This window comes from Pleurodeles waltl, chromosome 4_1 (assembly GCF_031143425.1).
Source record: "Pleurodeles waltl isolate 20211129_DDA chromosome 4_1, aPleWal1.hap1.20221129, whole genome shotgun sequence".
NCBI classification, from domain to species: Eukaryota; Metazoa; Chordata; class Amphibia; order Caudata; family Salamandridae; genus Pleurodeles; species Pleurodeles waltl.
In genome coordinates, this window is record NC_090442.1 from 53,211,257 (window position 1) to 53,231,175 (window position 19,919).

The following is a 19,919-nucleotide window of genomic DNA, read 5'->3' on the forward strand; positions in this document are numbered from 1 at the left end:
CAACACGCTCACTGTGGTGGTTGGTCTCTGTGGCGCAATTGGTTAGCGCGTTTGGCTGTTAACTGAAAGGTTGGTGGCTCAAGCCCACCCAGGGACGTATGCTTTTGCCTACATCAAGTCCTGAATTAAAACACAGCTGTCTGGCTTTGCTCTTAGAGCTCTCGCTTTGCCTGCGTGACATGCTCTATCTCAACATTTCTATCTTCTCTCATCTCTTCACCTCTAGTCATTTCCACCAATAGGACTGGAAACGGGACATCAAGTCCTGAATTAAAACACAGCTGTCTGGCTTTGCTCTTAGAGCTCTCGCTTTGCCTGCGTGACATGCTCTATCTCAACATTTCTATCTTCTCTCATCTCTTCACCTCTAGTCATTTCCACCAATAGGACTGGAAACGGGACACCAAGCCTTCTACTTTAACCACAGGCGTACTGAGGGCCAATAAAAGGCACAGAAGCATTTCTTGATCCGGGGCTGAGAACTGCACGCACAGGGACCTCGTGGCGCAACGGTAGCGCGTCTGACTCCAGATCAGAAGGTTGCGTGTTCAAATCACGTCGGGGTCACTCTTTGACATTTTTTTCCCCACCAAGTCTATATCTCTGACTTCTAAAGCAAAGCCAAAAGAAGGGCGCTTTGCATTGGCCGGGAATCGAACCCGGGCCTCCCGCGTGGCAGGCGAGAATTCAACCACTGAACCACCAATGCTTCACTTACATAGGCTGAGCAGAGAGCCCTGCCGTAGACAGTAGTGATGAGGCCCATGCATTCGCATGGGACACCTATGATCAAAGTTTGCATGGCAAGCCTTGGACTGCCAAACGTTCACATGCTGATGGCAGGAATCAGATGCAGGAGACTGAAACTATGAATGTTTCTGCTTTTGCTAAGGACAGTGGTTTGGGGCCAGTGTTGTGCTTGACAGAGCACGACATCAGCCTGCTCTCTGGCTGCTCCCGGGAGAAGTGGCTGACAGAAAGCACCCTCCAGACCACCAGCAATCTTGTGTTTCACAACATGCCACTGTCACTGGACTTTCCTTCTGGGAAAGCCTAGTCACTGACCTGGCCAGATTCCCTGTCCTCCCCAAAATCCTGGGGAGAAACGGGCAGAGTTCTGCGTCCTGCGCCCTCTTTCGCGTCCCTAACGCGCTCCCAACGCGCCCTACAGCCCTGGTCGGGCACAGCCCTGGTCGGGCTCATACCACTGGGGCCTCTGCCGAGGTAGAGCCCCGGAAGCCTAGGGCCAGGCCTATTGCACAGGCATCTTAGACCAGGCCATTCCGGGATTGCTGTGTTTCACGTCCTGCCCTTCAACACTCCTGGGAGGGCTTTCCCTGAGAACCCTCATGTCTCTGCCCTCCCAGGAGGCTGTGGTTCTATGCAAAATAGGGGGTGCACCACGGGCCGTCCCCTTTCCTCTCTCTCGCCAATATCTTTCACCAAAGCTGAGCCCTGCAGGTAAATGTATCTATCTGGCTGAGGGGCCAGGGAGGGCCTTTGCCTGCAGTCTTACAAGCCAGAGTGCAGAGAAGGCAGCAACTCTGGGACCGGGACTCTGCTCAAAGACATATCTAACATGCCACAGTGGAGCTGAGATGGGCAAGACACGTGTCTCACAGGCTGGCAGCACACCAAGACAGTGGCAGGAAACTATGCTAACAAGGAAAGAGAAAAGTCACGTGTCTCGTGGCCTTCCCACCATTAGACAGTAGTCTGCGCAAGAAAACATCCAACAGTGACAGGACAACCAAGCAAATGACAAACGCCGTGCTGAATAAAGTCATCTTACATGACATTTCTTACAAAGGCCCAGATCATGGGGATGATCGCGCAGCAGAAGCAGCAAGTATCAGAGCCACCGAACCTGGGGTGAGTTACACGAGGAGAAAGGGCGACATGGGGACAGGGGCTATGGGCTCAGGGAACAGCTACCACAATGCAACCTCGGGTGTGGGGATGCCACTCATTGCGGGTACTGCCCTGGGATTTCCTTTTAGAAAGAATCGCTGGTTAAAGTGTAGAGCACAAAAAACCCAACTCCTCGATTACACTATTAGATAACATCCTTTAACTGCCCCACCCACCCTGTGTGAGTCTCACCCACTTCCCGCCTGCTCCCTCTAGTCTGAGAGTTGTATCTCCACAAAAAACACACAGTGGGGCTCAATGAGCTGCTCATGTCTGACATGGACACCTAAGCAGTGCTGGATTCACAACCTGAAAGCCTGCAAAGGAAAGTGTGCCCGGCAGAAGATAAGCTGTCTGGCAACTCAGAACCTTCTTCTAAGAGAAGTAAGACATGTCACAATGGAGTCTAAGCCTACCTGTCTTATGCCAGGACCTTAGAGCTGCAGGCAGGAGCACAAAGGTAAAAACATATATTGAGTCCCAACACGCTCACTGCGGTGGTTGGTCTTTGTGGCGCAATCGGTTAGCGCGTTCGGCTGTTAACCGAAAGGTTGATGGTTCAAGCCCACCCAGGGACGTATGCTTTTGCCTACATCAAGTCCTGAATTAAAACACAGCTGTCTGGCTTTGCTCTTAGAGCTCTCGCTTTGCCTGCGTGACATGCTCTATCTCAACATTTCTATCTTCTCTCATCTCTTCACCTCTAGTCATTTCCACCAATAGGACTGGAAACGGGACATCAAGTCCTGAATTAAAACACAGCTGTCTGGCTTTGCTCTTAGAGCTCTCGCTTTGCCTGCGTGACATGCTCTATCTCAACATTTCTATCTTCTCTCATCTCTTCACCTCTAGTCATTTCCACCAATAGGACTGGAAACGGGACACCAAGCCTTCTACTTTAACCACAGGCGTACTGAGGGCCAATAAAAGGCACAGAAGCATTTCTTGATCCGGGGCTGAGAACTGCACGCACAGGGACCTCGTGGCGCAACGGTAGCGCGTCTGACTCCAGATCAGAAGGTTGCGTGTTCAAATCACGTCGGGGTCACTCTTTGACATTTTTTTCCCCACCAAGTCTATATCTCTGACTTCTAAAGCAAAGCCAAAAGAAGGGCGCTTTGCATTGGCCGGGAATCGAACCCGGGCCTCCCGCGTGGCAGGCGAGAATTCTACCACTGAACCACCAATGCTTCACTTACATAGGCTGAGCAGAGAGCCCTGCCGTAGACAGTAGTGATGAGGCCCATGCATTCGCATGGGACACCTATGATCAAAGTTTGCATGGCAAGCCTTGGACTGCCAAACGTTCACATGCTGATGGCAGGAATCAGATGCAGGAGACTGAAACTATGAATGTTTCTGCTTTTGCTAAGGACAGTGGTTTGGGGCCAGTGTTGTGCTTGACAGAGCACGACATCAGCCTGCTCTCTGGCTGCTCCCGGGAGAAGTGGCTGACAGAAAGCACCCTCCAGACCACCAGCAATCTTGTGTTTCACAACATGCCACTGTCACTGGACTTTCCTTCTGGGAAAGCCTAGTCACTGACCTGGCCAGATTCCCTGTCCTCCCCAAAATCCTGGGGAGAAACGGGCAGAGTTCTGCGTCCTGCGCCCTCTTTCGCGTCCCTAACGCGCTCCCAACGCGCCCTACAGCCCTGGTCGGGCACAGCCCTGGTCGGGCTCATACCACTGGGGCCTCTGCCGAGGTAGAGCCCCGGAAGCCTAGGGCCAGGCCTATTGCACAGGCATCTTAGACCAGGCCATTCCGGGATTGCTGTGTTTCACGTCCTGCCCTTCAACACTCCTGGGAGGGCTTTCCCTGAGAACCCTCATGTCTCTGCCCTCCTAGGAGGCTGTGGTTCTATGCAAAATAGGGGGTGCACCACGGGCCGTCCCCTTTCCTCTCTCTCGCCAATATCTTTCACCAAAGCTGAGCCCTGCAGGTAAATGTATCTATCTGGCTGAGGGGCCAGGGAGGGCCTTTGCCTGCAGTCTTACAAGCCAGAGTGCAGAGAAGGCAGCAACTCTGGGACCGGGACTCTGCTCAAAGACATATCTAACATGCCACAGTGGAGCTGAGATGGGCAAGACACGTGTCTCACAGGCTGGCAGCACACCAAGACAGTGGCAGGAAACTATGCTAACAAGGAAAGAGAAAAGTCACGTGTCTCGTGGCCTTCCCACCATTAGACAGTAGTCTGCGCAAGAAAACATCCAACAGTGACAGGACAAGCAAGCAAATGACAAACGCCGTGCTGAATAAAGTCATCTTACATGACATTTCGTACAAAGGCCCAGATCATGGGGATGATCGCGCAGCAGAAGCAGCAAGTATCAGAGCCACCGAACCTGGGGTGAGTTACACGAGGAGAAAGGGCGACATGGGGACAGGGGCTATGGGCTCAGGGAACAGCTACCACAATGCAACCTCGGGTGTGGGGATGCCACTCATTGCGGGTACTGCCCTGGGATTTCCTTTTAGAAAGAATCGCTGGTTAAAGTGTAGAGCACAAAAAACCCAACTCCTCGATTACACTATTAGATAACATCCTTTAACTGCCCCACCCACCCTGTGTGAGTCTCACCCACTTCCCGCCTGCTCCCTCTAGTCTGAGAGTTGTATCTCCACAAAAAACACACAGTGGGGCTCAATGAGCTGCTCATGTCTGACATGGACACCTAAGCAGTGCTGGATTCACAACCTGAAAGCCTGCAAAGGAAAGTGTGCCCGGCAGAAGATAAGCTGTCTGGCAACTCAGAACCTTCTTCTAAGAGAAGTAAGACATGTCACAATGGAGTCTAAGCCTACCTGTCTTATGCCAGGACCTTAGAGCTGCAGGCAGGAGCACAAAGGTAAAAACATATATTGAGTCCCAACACGCTCACTGCGGTGGTTGGTCTTTGTGGCGCAATCGGTTAGCGCGTTCGGCTGTTAACCGAAAGGTTGATGGTTCAAGCCCACCCAGGGACGTATGCTTTTGCCTACATCAAGTCCTGAATTAAAACACAGCTGTCTGGCTTTGCTCTTAGAGCTCTCGCTTTGCCTGCGTGACATGCTCTATCTCAACATTTCTATCTTCTCTCATCTCTTCACCTCTAGTCATTTCCACCAATAGGACTGGAAACGGGACATCAAGTCCTGAATTAAAACACAGCTGTCTGGCTTTGCTCTTAGAGCTCTCGCTTTGCCTGCGTGACATGCTCTATCTCAACATTTCTATCTTCTCTCATCTCTTCACCTCTAGTCATTTCCACCAATAGGACTGGAAACGGGACATCAAGTCCTGAATTAAAACACAGCTGTCTGGCTTTGCTCTTAGAGCTCTCGCTTTGCCTGCGTGACATGCTCTATCTCAACATTTCTATCTTCTCTCATCTCTTCACCTCTAGTCATTTCCACCAATAGGACTGGAAACGGGACACCAAGCCTTCTACTTTAACCACAGGCGTACTGAGGGCCAATAAAAGGCACAGAAGCATTTCTTGATCCGGGGCTGAGAACTGCACGCACAGGGACCTCGTGGCGCAACGGTAGCGCGTCTGACTCCAGATCAGAAGGTTGCGTGTTCAAATCACGTCGGGGTCACTCTTTGACATTTTTTTCCCCACCAAGTCTATATCTCTGACTTCTAAAGCAAAGCCAAAAGAAGGGCGCTTTGCATTGGCCGGGAATCAAACCCGGGCCTCCCGCGTGGCAGGCGAGAAATCTACCACTGAACCACCAATGCTTCACTTACATAGGCTGAGCAGAGAGCCCTGCCGTAGACAGTAGTGATGAGGCCCATGCATTCGCATGGGACACCTATGAACAAAGTTTGCATGGCAAGCCTTGGACTGCCAAACGTTCACATGCTGATGGCAGGAATCAGATGCAGGAGACTGAAACTATGAATGTTTCTGCTTTTGCTAAGGACAGTGGTTTGGGGCCAGTGTTGTGCTTGACAGAGCACGACATCAGCCTGCTCTCTGGCTGCTCCCGGGAGAAGTGGCTGACAGAAAGCACCCTCCAGACCACCAGCAATCTTGTGTTTCACAACATGCCACTGTCACTGGACTTTCCTTCTGGGAAAGCCTAGTCACTGACCTGGCCAGATTCCCTGTCCTCCCCAAAATCCTGGGGAGAAACGGGCAGAGTTCTGCGTCCTGCGCCCTCTTTCGCGTCCCTAACGCGCTCCCAACGCGCCCTACAGCCCTGGTCGGGCACAGCCCTGGTCGGGCTCATACCACTGGGGCCTCTGCCGAGGTAGAGCCCCGGAAGCCTAGGGCCAGGCCTATTGCACAGGCATCTTAGACCAGGCCATTCCGGGATTGCTGTGTTTCACGTCCTGCCCTTCAACACTCCTGGGAGGGCTTTCCCTGAGAACCCTCATGTCTCTGCCCTCCCAGGAGGCTGTGGTTCTATGCAAAATAGGGGGTGCACCACGGGCCGTCCCCTTTCCTCTCTCTCGCCAATATCTTTCACCAAAGCTGAGCCCTGCAGGTAAATGTATCTATCTGGCTGAGGGGCCAGGGAGGGCCTTTGCCTGCAGTCTTACAAGCCAGAGTGCAGAGAAGGCAGCAACTCTGGGACCGGGACTCTGCTCAAAGACATATCTACGATGCCACAGTGGAGCTGAGATGGGCAAGACACGTGTCTCACAGGCTGGCAGCACACCAAGACAGTGGCAGCAAACTATGCTAACAAGGAAAGAGAAAAGTCACGTGTCTCGTGGCCTTCCCACCATTAGACAGTAGTCTGCGCAAGAAAACATCCAACAGTGACAGGACAACCAAGCAAATGACAAACGCCGTGCTGAATAAAGTCATCTTACATGACATTTCGTACAAAGGCCCAGATCATGGGGATGATCGCGCAGCAGAAGCAGCAAGTATCAGAGCCACCGAACCTGGGGTGAGTTACACGAGGAGAAAGGGCGACATGGGGACAGGGGCTATGGGCTCAGGGAACAGCTACCACAATGCAACCTCGGGTGTGGGGATGCCACTCATTGCGGGTACTGCCCTGGGATTTCCTTTTAGAAAGAATCGCTGGTTAAAGTGTAGAGCACAAAAAAACCAACTCCTCGATTACACTATTAGATAACATCCTTTAACTGCCCCACCCACCCTGTGTGAGTCTCACCCACTTCCCGCCTGCTCCCTCTAGTCTGAGAGTTGTATCTCCACAAAAAACACACAGTGGGGCTCAATGAGCTGCTCATGTCTGACATGGACACCTAAGCAGTGCTGGATTCACAACCTGAAAGCCTGCAAAGGAAAGTGTGCCCGGCAGAAGATAAGCTGCCTGGCAACTCAGAACCTTCTTCTAAGAGAAGTAAGAAATGTCACAATGGAGTCTAAGCCTACCTGTCTTATGCCAGGACCTTAGAGCTGCAGGCAGGAGCACAAAGGTAAAAACATATATTGAGTCCCAACACGCTCACTGCGGTGGTTGGTCTTTGTGGCGCAATCGGTTAGCGCGTTCGGCTGTTAACCGAAAGGTTGGTGGTTCAAGCCCACCCAGGGACGTATGCTTTTGCCTACATCAAGTCCTGAATTAAAACACAGCTGTCTGGCTTTGCTCTTAGAGCTCTCGCTTTGCCTGCGTGACATGCTCTATCTCAACATTTCTATCTTCTCTCATCTCTTCACCTCTAGTCATTTCCACCAATAGGACTGGAAACGGGACATCAAGTCCTGAATTAAAACACAGCTGTCTGGCTTTGCTCTTAGAGCTCTCGCTTTGCCTGCGTGACATGCTCTATCTCAACATTTCTATCTTCTCTCATCTCTTCACCTCTAGTCATTTCCACCAATAGGACTGGAAACGGGACACCAAGCCTTCTACTTTAACCACAGGCGTACTGAGGGCCAATAAAAGGCACAGAAGCATTTCTTGATCCGGGGCTGAGAACTGCATGCACAAGGACCTCGTGGTGCAACGGTAGCGCGTCTGACTTCAGATCAGAAGGTTGTGTGTTCAAATCACGTCGGGTCACTCTTTGACATTTTTTTCCCCACCAAGTCTATATCTCTGACTTCTAAAGCAAAGCCAAAAGGAGGGCGCTTTGCATTGGCCGGGAATCAAACCCAGGCCTCCCACGTGGCAGGCGAGAATTCTACCACTGAACCACCAATGCTTCACTTACATATGCTGAGCAGAGAGCCCTGCCGTAGACAGTAGTGACGAGGCCCATGCATTCGCATGGGACACCTATGAACAAAGTTTGCATGGCAAGCCTTGGACTGCCAAACGTTCACATGCTGATGGCAGGAATCAGATGCAGGAGACTGAAACTATGAATGTTTCTGCTTTTGCTAAGGACAGTGGTTTGGGGCCAGTGTTGTGCTTGACAGAGCACGACATCAGCCTGCTCTCTGGCTGCTCCCGGGAGAAGTGGCTGACAGAAAGCACCCTCCAGACCACCAGCAATCTTGTGTTTCACAACATGCCACTGTCACTGGACTTTCCTTCTGGGAAAGCCTAGTCACTGACCTGGCCAGATTCCCTGTCCTCCCCAAAATCCTGGGGAGAAACGGGCAGAGTTCTGCGCCCTGCGCCCTCTTTCGCGTCCCTAACGCGCTCCCAACGCGCCCTACAGCCCTGGTCGGGCACAGCGCTGGTCGGGCTCATACCACTGGGGCCTCTGCCGAGGAAGAGCCCCGGAAGCCTAGGGCCAGGCCTATTGCACAGGCATCTTAGACCAGGCCATTCCGGGATTGCTGTGTTTCACGTCCTGCCCTTCAACACTCCTGGGAGGGCTTTCCCTGAGAACCCTCATGTCTCTGCCCTCCCAGGAGGCTGTGGTTCTATGCAAAATAGGGGGTGCACCACGGGCCGTCCCCTTTCCTCTCTCTCGCCAATATCTTTCACCAAAGCTGAGCCCTGCAGGTAAATGTATCTATCTGGCTGAGGGGCCAGGGAGGGCCTTTGCCTGCAGTCTTACAAGCCAGAGTGCAGAGAAGGCAGCAACTCTGGGACCGGGACTCTGCTCAAAGACATATCTAACATGCCACAGTGGAGCTGAGATGGGCAAGACACGTGTCTCACAGGCTGGCAGCACACCAAGACAGTGGCAGGAAACTATGCTAACAAGGAAAGAGAAAAGTCACGTGTCTCGTGGCCTTCCCACCATTAGACAGTAGTCTGCGCAAGAAAACATCCAACAGTGACAGGACAACCAAGCAAATGACAAACGCCGTGCTGAATAAAGTCATCTTACATGACATTTCGTACAAAGGCCCAGATCATGGGGATGATCGCGCAGCAGAAGCAGTAAGTATCAGAGCCACTGAACCTGGGGTGAGTTACACGAGGAGAAAGGGCGACATGGGGACAGGGGCTATGGGCTCAGGGAACAGCTACCACAATGCAACCTCGGGTGTGGGGATGCCACTCATTGCGGGTACTGCCCTGGGATTTCCTTTTAGAAAGAATCGCTGGTTAAAGTGTAGTGCACAAAAAACCCAACTCCTCGATTACACTATTAGATAACATCCTTTAACTGCACCACCCACCCTGTGTGAGTCTCACCCACTTCCCGCCTGCTCCCTCTAGTCTGAGAGTTGTATCTCCACAAAAAACACACAGTGGGGCTCAATGAGCTGCTCATGTCTGACATGGACACCTAAGCAGTGCTGGATTCACAACCTGAAAGCCTGCAAAGGAAAGTGTGCCCGGCAGAAGATAAGCTGCCTGGCAACTCAGAACCTTCTTCTAAGAGAAGTAAGACATGTCACAATGGAGTCTAAGCCTACCTGTCTTATGCCAGGACCTTAGAGCTGCAGGCAGGAGCACATAGGTAAAAACATATATTGAGTCCCAACACGCTCACTGTGGTGGTTGGTCTCTGTGGCGCAATTGGTTAGCGCGTTTGGCTGTTAACTGAAAGGTTGGTGGCTCAAGCCCACCCAGGGACGTATGCTTTTGCCTACATCAAGTCCTGAATTAAAACACAGCTGTCTGGCTTTGCTCTTAGAGCTCTCGCTTTGCCTGCGTGACATGCTCTATCTCAACATTTCTATCTTCTCTCATCTCTTCACCTCTAGTCATTTCCACCAATAGGACTGGAAACGGGACATCAAGTCCTGAATTAAAACACAGCTGTCTGGCTTTGCTCTTAGAGCTCTCGCTTTGCCTGCGTGACATGCTCTATCTCAACATTTCTATCTTCTCTCATCTCTTCACCTCTAGTCATTTCCACCAATAGGACTGGAAACGGGACACCAAGCCTTCTACTTTAACCACAGGCGTACTGAGGGCCAATAAAAGGCACAGAAGCATTTCTTGATCCGGGGCTGAGAACTGCACGCACAGGGACCTCGTGGCGCAACGGTAGCGCGTCTGACTCCAGATCAGAAGGTTGCGTGTTCAAATCACGTCGGGGTCACTCTTTGACATTTTTTTCCCCACCAAGTCTATATCTCTGACTTCTAAAGCAAAGCCAAAAGAAGGGCGCTTTGCATTGGCCGGGAATCGAACCCGGGCCTCCCGCGTGGCAGGCGAGAATTCAACCACTGAACCACCAATGCTTCACTTACATAGGCTGAGCAGAGAGCCCTGCCGTAGACAGTAGTGATGAGGCCCATGCATTCGCATGGGACACCTATGATCAAAGTTTGCATGGCAAGCCTTGGACTGCCAAACGTTCACATGCTGATGGCAGGAATCAGATGCAGGAGACTGAAACTATGAATGTTTCTGCTTTTGCTAAGGACAGTGGTTTGGGGCCAGTGTTGTGCTTGACAGAGCACGACATCAGCCTGCTCTCTGGCTGCTCCCGGGAGAAGTGGCTGACAGAAAGCACCCTCCAGACCACCAGCAATCTTGTGTTTCACAACATGCCACTGTCACTGGACTTTCCTTCTGGGAAAGCCTAGTCACTGACCTGGCCAGATTCCCTGTCCTCCCCAAAATCCTGGGGAGAAACGGGCAGAGTTCTGCGTCCTGCGCCCTCTTTCGCGTCCCTAACGCGCTCCCAACGCGCCCTACAGCCCTGGTCGGGCACAGCCCTGGTCGGGCTCATACCACTGGGGCCTCTGCCGAGGTAGAGCCCCGGAAGCCTAGGGCCAGGCCTATTGCACAGGCATCTTAGACCAGGCCATTCCGGGATTGCTGTGTTTCACGTCCTGCCCTTCAACACTCCTGGGAGGGCTTTCCCTGAGAACCCTCATGTCTCTGCCCTCCCAGGAGGCTGTGGTTCTATGCAAAATAGGGGGTGCACCACGGGCCGTCCCCTTTCCTCTCTCTCGCCAATATCTTTCACCAAAGCTGAGCCCTGCAGGTAAATGTATCTATCTGGCTGAGGGGCCAGGGAGGGCCTTTGCCTGCAGTCTTACAAGCCAGAGTGCAGAGAAGGCAGCAACTCTGGGACCGGGACTCTGCTCAAAGACATATCTAACATGCCACAGTGGAGCTGAGATGGGCAAGACACGTGTCTCACAGGCTGGCAGCACACCAAGACAGTGGCAGGAAACTATGCTAACAAGGAAAGAGAAAAGTCACGTGTCTCGTGGCCTTCCCACCATTAGACAGTAGTCTGCGCAAGAAAACATCCAACAGTGACAGGACAACCAAGCAAATGACAAACGCCGTGCTGAATAAAGTCATCTTACATGACATTTCTTACAAAGGCCCAGATCATGGGGATGATCGCGCAGCAGAAGCAGCAAGTATCAGAGCCACCGAACCTGGGGTGAGTTACACGAGGAGAAAGGGCGACATGGGGACAGGGGCTATGGGCTCAGGGAACAGCTACCACAATGCAACCTCGGGTGTGGGGATGCCACTCATTGCGGGTACTGCCCTGGGATTTCCTTTTAGAAAGAATCGCTGGTTAAAGTGTAGAGCACAAAAAACCCAACTCCTCGATTACACTATTAGATAACATCCTTTAACTGCCCCACCCACCCTGTGTGAGTCTCACCCACTTCCCGCCTGCTCCCTCTAGTCTGAGAGTTGTATCTCCACAAAAAACACACAGTGGGGCTCAATGAGCTGCTCATGTCTGACATGGACACCTAAGCAGTGCTGGATTCACAACCTGAAAGCCTGCAAAGGAAAGTGTGCCCGGCAGAAGATAAGCTGTCTGGCAACTCAGAACCTTCTTCTAAGAGAAGTAAGACATGTCACAATGGAGTCTAAGCCTACCTGTCTTATGCCAGGACCTTAGAGCTGCAGGCAGGAGCACAAAGGTAAAAACATATATTGAGTCCCAACACGCTCACTGCAGTGGTTGGTCTTTGTGGCGCATTCGGTTAGCGCGTTCGGCTGTTAACCGAAAGGTTGATGGTTCAAGCCCACCCAGGGACGTATGCTTTTGCCTACATCAAGTCCTGAATTAAAACACAGCTGTCTGGCTTTGCTCTTAGAGCTCTCGCTTTGCCTGCGTGACATGCTCTATCTCAACATTTCTATCTTCTCTCATCTCTTCACCTCTAGTCATTTCCACCAATAGGACTGGAAACGGGACATCAAGTCCTGAATTAAAACACAGCTGTCTGGCTTTGCTCTTAGAGCTCTCGCTTTGCCTGCGTGACATGCTCTATCTCAACATTTCTATCTTCTCTCATCTCTTCACCTCTAGTCATTTCCACCAATAGGACTGGAAACGGGACACCAAGCCTTCTACTTTAACCACAGGCGTACTGAGGGCCAATAAAAGGCACAGAAGCATTTCTTGATCCGGGGCTGAGAACTGCACGCACAGGGACCTCGTGGCGCAACGGTAGCGCGTCTGACTCCAGATCAGAAGGTTGCGTGTTCAAATCACGTCGGGGTCACTCTTTGACATTTTTTTCCCCACCAAGTCTATATCTCTGACTTCTAAAGCAAAGCCAAAAGAAGGGCGCTTTGCATTGGCCGGGAATCGAACCCGGGCCTCCCGCGTGGCAGGCGAGAATTCTACCACTGAACCACCAATGCTTCACTTACATAGGCTGAGCAGAGAGCCCTGCCGTAGACAGTAGTGATGAGGCCCATGCATTCGCATGGGACACCTATGATCAAAGTTTGCATGGCAAGCCTTGGACTGCCAAACGTTCACATGCTGATGGCAGGAATCAGATGCAGGAGACTGAAACTATGAATGTTTCTGCTTTTGCTAAGGACAGTGGTTTGGGGCCAGTGTTGTGCTTGACAGAGCACGACATCAGCCTGCTCTCTGGCTGCTCCCGGGAGAAGTGGCTGACAGAAAGCACCCTCCAGACCACCAGCAATCTTGTGTTTCACAACATGCCACTGTCACTGGACTTTCCTTCTGGGAAAGCCTAGTCACTGACCTGGCCAGATTCCCTGTCCTCCCCAAAATCCTGGGGAGAAACGGGCAGAGTTCTGCGTCCTGCGCCCTCTTTCGCGTCCCTAACGCGCTCCCAACGTGCCCTACAGCCCTGGTCGGGCACAGCCCTGGTCGGGCTCATACCACTGGGGCCTCTGCCGAGGTAGAGCCCCGGAAGCCTAGGGCCAGGCCTATTGCACAGGCATCTTAGACCAGGCCATTCCGGGATTGCTGTGTTTCACGTCCTGCCCTTCAACACTCCTGGGAGGGCTTTCCCTGAGAACCCTCATGTCTCTGCCCTCCCAGGAGGCTGTGGTTCTATGCAAAATAGGGGGTGCACCACGGGCCGTCCCCTTTCCTCTCTCTCGCCAATATCTTTCACCAAAGCTGAGCCCTGCAGGTAAATGTATCTATCTGGCTGAGGGGCCAGGGAGGGCCTTTGCCTGCAGTCTTACAAGCCAGAGTGCAGAGAAGGCAGCAACTCTGGGACCGGGACTCTGCTCAAAGACATATCTAACATGCCACAGTGGAGCTGAGATGGGCAAGACACGTGTCTCACAGGCTGGCAGCACACCAAGACAGTGGCAGGAAACTATGCTAACAAGGAAAGAGAAAAGTCATGTGTCTCGTGGCCTTCCCACCATTAGACAGTAGTCTGCGCAAGAAAACATCCAACAGTGACAGGACAAGCAAGCAAATGACAAACGCCGTGCTGAATAAAGTCATCTTACATGACATTTCGTACAAAGGCCCAGATCATGGGGATGATCGCGCAGCAGAAGCAGCAAGTATCAGAGCCACCGAACCTGGGGTGAGTTACACGAGGAGAAAGGGCGACATGGGGACAGGGGCTATGGGCTCAGGGAACAGCTACCACAATGCAACCTCGGGTGTGGGGATGCCACTCATTGCGGGTACTGCCCTGGGATTTCCTTTTAGAAAGAATCGCTGGTTAAAGTGTAGAGCACAAAAAACCCAACTCCTCGATTACACTATTAGATAACATCCTTTAACTGCCCCACCCACCCTGTGTGAGTCTCACCCACTTCCCGCCTGCTCCCTCTAGTCTGAGAGTTGTATCTCCACAAAAAACACACAGTGGGGCTCAATGAGCTGCTCATGTCTGACATGGACACCTAAGCAGTGCTGGATTCACAACCTGAAAGCCTGCAAAGGAAAGTGTGCCCGGCAGAAGATAAGCTGTCTGGCAACTCAGAACCTTCTTCTAAGAGAAGTAAGACATGTCACAATGGAGTCTAAGCCTACCTGTCTTATGCCAGGACCTTAGAGCTGCAGGCAGGAGCACAAAGGTAAAAACATATATTGAGTCCCAACACGCTCACTGCGGTGGTTGGTCTTTGTGGCGCAATCGGTTAGCGCGTTCGGCTGTTAACCGAAAGGTTGATGGTTCAAGCCCACCCAGGGACGTATGCTTTTGCCTACATCAAGTCCTGAATTAAAACACAGCTGTCTGGCTTTGCTCTTAGAGCTCTCGCTTTGCCTGCGTGACATGCTCTATCTCAACATTTCTATCTTCTCTCATCTCTTCACCTCTAGTCATTTCCACCAATAGGACTGGAAACGGGACATCAAGTCCTGAATTAAAACACAGCTGTCTGGCTTTGCTCTTAGAGCTCTCGCTTTGCCTGCGTGACATGCTCTATCTCAACATTTCTATCTTCTCTCATCTCTTCACCTCTAGTCATTTCCACCAATAGGACTGGAAACGGGACACCAAGCCTTCTACTTTAACCACAGGCGTACTGAGGGCCAATAAAAGGCACAGAAGCATTTCTTGATCCGGGGCTGAGAACTGCATGCACAGGGACCTCGTGGCGCAACGGTAGCGCGTCTGACTCCAGATCAGAAGGTTGTGTGTTAAAATCACGTCGGGGTCACTCTTTGACATTTTTTTCCCCACCAAGTCTATATCTCTGACTTCTAAAGCAAAGCCAAAAGGAGGGCGCTTTGCATTGGCTGGGAATCAAACTCAGGCCTCCCACGTGGCAGGCGAGAATTCTACCACTGAACCACCAATGCTTCACTTACATATGCTGAGCAGAGAGCCCTGCCGTAGACAGTAGTGACGAGGCCCATGCATTCGCATGGGACACCTATGAACAAAGTTTGCATGGCAAGCCTTGGACTGCCAAACGTTCACATGCTGATGGCAGGAATCAGATGCAGGAGACTGAAACTATGAATGTTTCTGCTTTTGCTAAGGACAGTGGTTTGGGGCCAGTGTTGTGCTTGACAGAGCACGACATCAGCCTGCTCTCTGGCTGCTCCCGGGAGAAGTGGCTGACAGAAAGCACCCTCCAGACCACCAGCAATCTTGTGTTTCACAACATGCCACTGTCACTGGACTTTCCTTCTGGGAAAGACTAGTCACTGACCTGGCCAGATTCCCTGTCCTCCCCAAAATCCTGGGGAGAAACGGGCAGAGTTCTGCGCCCTGCGCCCTCTTTCGCGTCCCTAACGCGCTCCCAACGCGCCCTACAGCCCTGGTCGGGCACAGCGCTGGTCGGGCTCATACCACTGGGGCCTCTGCCGAGGAAGAGCCCCGGAAGCCTAGGGCCAGGCCTATTGCACAGGCATCTTAGACCAGGCCATTCCGGGATTGCTGTGTTTCACGTCCTGCCCTTCAACACTCCTGGGAGGGCTTTCCCTGAGAACCCTCATGTCTCTGCCCTCCCAGGAGGCTGTGGTTCTATGCAAAATAGGGGGTGCACCACGGGCCGTCCCCTTTCCTCTCTCTCGCCAATATCTTTCACCAAAGCTGAGCCCTGCAGGTAAATGTATCTATCTGGCTGAGGGGCCAGGGAGGGCCTTTGCCTGCAGTCTTACAAGCCAGAGTGCAGAGAAGGCAGCAACTCTGGGACCGGGACTCTGCTCAAAGACATATCTAACATGCCACAGTGGAGCTGAGATGGGCAAGACACGTGTCTCACAGGCTGGCAGCACACCAAGACAGTGGCAGGAAACTATGCTAACAAGGAAAGAGAAAAGTCACGTGTCTCGTGGCCTTCCCACCATTAGACAGTAGTCTGCGCAAGAAAACATCCAACAGTGACAGGACAACCAAGCAAATGACAAACGCCGTGCTGAATAAAGTCATCTTACATGACATTTCGTACAAAGGCCCAGATCATGGGGATGATCGCGCAGCAGAAGCAGCAAGTATCAGAGCCACCGAACCTGGGGTGAGTTACACGAGGAGAAAGGGCGACATGGGGACAGGGGCTATGGGCTCAGGGAACAGCTACCACAATGCAACCTCGGGTGTGGGGATGCCACTCATTGCGGGTACTGCCCTGGGATTTCCTTTTAGAAAGAATCGCTGGTTAAAGTGTAGAGCACAAAAAACCCAACTCCTCGATTACACTATTAGATAACATCCTTTAACTGCCCCACCCACCCTGTGTGAGTCTCACCCACTTCCCGCCTGCTCCCTCTAGTCTGAGAGTTGTATCTCCACAAAAAACACACAGTGGGGCTCAATGAGCTGCTCATGTCTGACATGGACACCTAAGCAGTGCTGGATTCACAACCTGAAAGCCTGCAAAGGAAAGTGTGCCCGGCAGAAGATAAGCTGCCTGGCAACTCAGAACCTTCTTCTAAGAGAAGTAAGACATGTCACAATGGAGTCTAAGCCTACCTGTCTTATGCCAGGACCTTAGAGCTGCAGGCAGGAGCACAAAGGTAAAAACATATATTGAGTCCCAACACGCTCACTGTGGTGGTTGGTCTTTGTAGCACAATAGGTTAGCGCGTTCGGCTGTTAACCGAAAGGTTGGTGGTTCCAGCCCACCCAGGGACGTATGCTTTTGCCTACATCAAGTCCTGAATTAAAACACAGCTGTCTGGCTTTGCTCTTAGAGCTCTCGCTTTGCCTGCGTGACATGCTCTATCTCAATATTTCTATCTCCTCTCATCTCTTCACCTCTAGTCATTTCCACCAATAGGACTGGAAACGGGACATCAAGTCCTGAATTAAAACACAGCTGTCTGGCTTTGCTCTTAGAGCTCTCGCTTTGCCTGCGTGACATGCTCTATCTCAACATTTCTATCTTCTCTCATCTCTTCACCTCTAGTCATTTCCACCAATAGGACTGGAAACGGGACACCAAGCCTTCTACTTTAACCACAGGCGTACTGAGGGCCAATAAAAGGCACAGAAGCATTTCTTGATCCGGGGCTGAGAACTGCATGCTGAGGGACCTCGTAGCGCAACGGTAGCGCGTCTGACTCCAGATCAGAAGGTTGTGTGTTCAAATCACGTTGGGCTCACTCTTTGACATTTTATTCCCCACCAAGTCTATATCTCTGACTTCTAAAGCAAAGCCAAATGAAGGGCGCTTTGCATTGGCCGGGAATCGAACCCGGGCCTCCCGCGTGGCAGGCGAGAATTCTACCACTGAACCACCAATGCTTCACTTACATAGCCTGAGCAGAGATCCCTGCCGTAGACAGTAGTGACGAGGCCCATGCATTCGCATGGGACACCTATGAACAAAGTTTGCATGGCAAGCCTTGGACTGCCAAACGTTCACATGCTGATGGCAGGAATCAGATGCAGGAGACTGAAACTATGAATGTTTCTGCTTTTGCTAAGGACAGTGGTTTGGGGCCAGTGTTGTGCTTGACAGAGCACGACATCAGCCTGCTCTCTGGCTGCTCCCGGGAGAAGTGGCTGACAGAAAGCACCCTCCAGACCACCAGCAATCTTGTGTTTCACAACATGCCACTGTCACTGGACTTTCCTTCTGGGAAAGCCTAGTCACTGACCTGGCCAGATTCCCTGTCCTCCCCAAAATCCTGGGGAGAAACGGGCAGAGTTCTGCGCCCTGCGCCCTCTTTCGCGTCCCTAACGCGCTCCCAACGCGCCCTACAGCCCTGGTCGGGCACAGCGCTGGTCGGGCTCATACCACTGGGGCCTCTGCCGAGGAAGAGCCCCGGAAGCCTAGGGCCAGGCCTATTGCACAGGCATCTTAGACCAGGCCATTCCGGGATTGCTGTGTTTCACGTCCTGCCCTTCAACACTCCTGGGAGGGCTTTCCCTGAGAACCCTCATGTCTTTGCCCTCCCAGGAGGCTGTGGTTCTATGCAAAATAGGGGGTGCACCACGGGCCGTCCCCTTTCCTCTCTCTCGCCAATATCTTTCACCAAAGCTGAGCCCTGCAGGTAAATGTATCTATCTGGCTGAGGGGCCAGGGAGGGCCTTTGCCTGCAGTCTTACAAGCCAGAGTGCAGAGAAGGCAGCAACTCTGGGACCGGGACTCTGCTCAAAGACATATCTAACATGCCACAGTGGAGCTGAGATGGGCAAGACACGTGTCTCACAGGCTGGCAGCACACCAAGACAGTGGCAGGAAACTATGCTAACAAGGAAAGAGAAAAGTCACGTGTCTCGTGGCCTTCCCACCATTAGACAGTAGTCTGCGCAAGAAAACATCCAACAGTGACAGGACAACCAAGCAAATGACAAACGCCGTGCTGAATAAAGTCATCTTACATGACATTTCGTACAAAGGCCCAGATCATGGGGATGATCGCGCAGCAGAAGCAGCAAGTATCAGAGCCACTGAACCTGGGGTGAGTTACACGAGGAGAAAGGGCGACATGGGGACAGGGGCTATGGGCTCAGGGAACAGCTACCACAATGCAACCTCGGGTGTGGGGATGCCACTCATTGCGGGTACTGCCCTGGGATTTCCTTTTAGAAAGAATCGCTGGTTAAAGTGTAGTGCACAAAAAACCCAACTCCTCGATTACACTATTAGATAACATCCTTTAACTGCCCCACCCACCCTGTGTGAGTCTCACCCACTTCCCGCCTGCTCCCTCTAGTCTGAGAGTTGTATCTCCACAAAAAAACACACAGTGGGGCTCAATGAGCTGCTCATGTCTGACATTGACACCTAAGCAGTGCTGGATTCACAACCTGAAAGCCTGCAAAGGAAAGTGTGCCCGGCAGAAGATAAGCTGCCTGGCAACTCAGAACCTTCTTCTAAGAGAAGTAAGACATGTCACAATGGAGTCTAAGCCTACCTGTCTTATGCCAGGACCTTAGAGCTGCAGGCAGGAGCACAAAGGTAAAAACATATATTGAGTCCCAACACGCTCACTGCGGTGGTTGGTCTCTGTGGCGCAATCGGTTAGCGCGTTTGGCTGTTAACTGAAAGGTTGGTGGCTCAAGCCCACCCAGGGACGTATGCTTTTGCCTACATCAAGTCCTGAATTAAAACACAGCTGTCTGGCTTTGCTCTTAGAGCTCTCGCTTTGCCTGCGTGACATGCTCTATCTCAACATTTCTATCTTCTCTCATCTCTTCACCTCTAGTCATTTCCACCAATAGGACTGGAAACGGGACATCAAGTCCTGAATTAAAACACAGCTGTCTGGCTTTGCTCTTAGAGCTCTCGCTTTGCCTGCGTGACATGCTCTATCTCAACATTTCTATCTTCTCTCATCTCTTCACCTCTAGTCATTTCCACCAATAGGACTGGAAACGGGACACCAAGCCTTCTACTTTAACCACAGGCGTACTGAGGGCCAATAAAAGGCACAGAAGCATTTCTTGATCCGGGGCTGAGAACTGCATGCACAGGGACCTCGTGGCGCAACGGTAGCGCGTCTGACTCCAGATCAGAAGGTTGCGTGTTCAAATCACGTCGGGGTCACTCTTTGACATTTTTTTCCCCACCAAGTCTATATCTCTGACTTCTAAAGCAAAGCCAAAAGAAGGGCGCTT

At 51.9% G+C, this 19,919-nt stretch overlaps 3 non-coding genes across 3 annotated transcripts; all 3 read right to left on the reverse strand.

The window, feature by feature from the left end:
- Positions 1–3,030: 3,030 nt before the first annotated feature.
- On the reverse strand, positions 3,031–3,101 carry TRNAG-GCC (transfer RNA glycine (anticodon GCC)). Its single transcript has one exon. It is a non-coding gene; the product is annotated as a tRNA-Gly (tRNA).
- A 9,641-nt stretch (positions 3,102–12,742) lies between these two features.
- TRNAG-GCC (transfer RNA glycine (anticodon GCC)) lies at positions 12,743–12,813 on the reverse strand. Its single transcript has one exon. It is a non-coding gene; the product is annotated as a tRNA-Gly (tRNA).
- A 4,713-nt stretch (positions 12,814–17,526) lies between these two features.
- Positions 17,527–17,597, reverse strand: TRNAG-GCC (transfer RNA glycine (anticodon GCC)). Its single transcript has one exon. It is a non-coding gene; the product is annotated as a tRNA-Gly (tRNA).
- Positions 17,598–19,919: the final 2,322 nt, after the last annotated feature.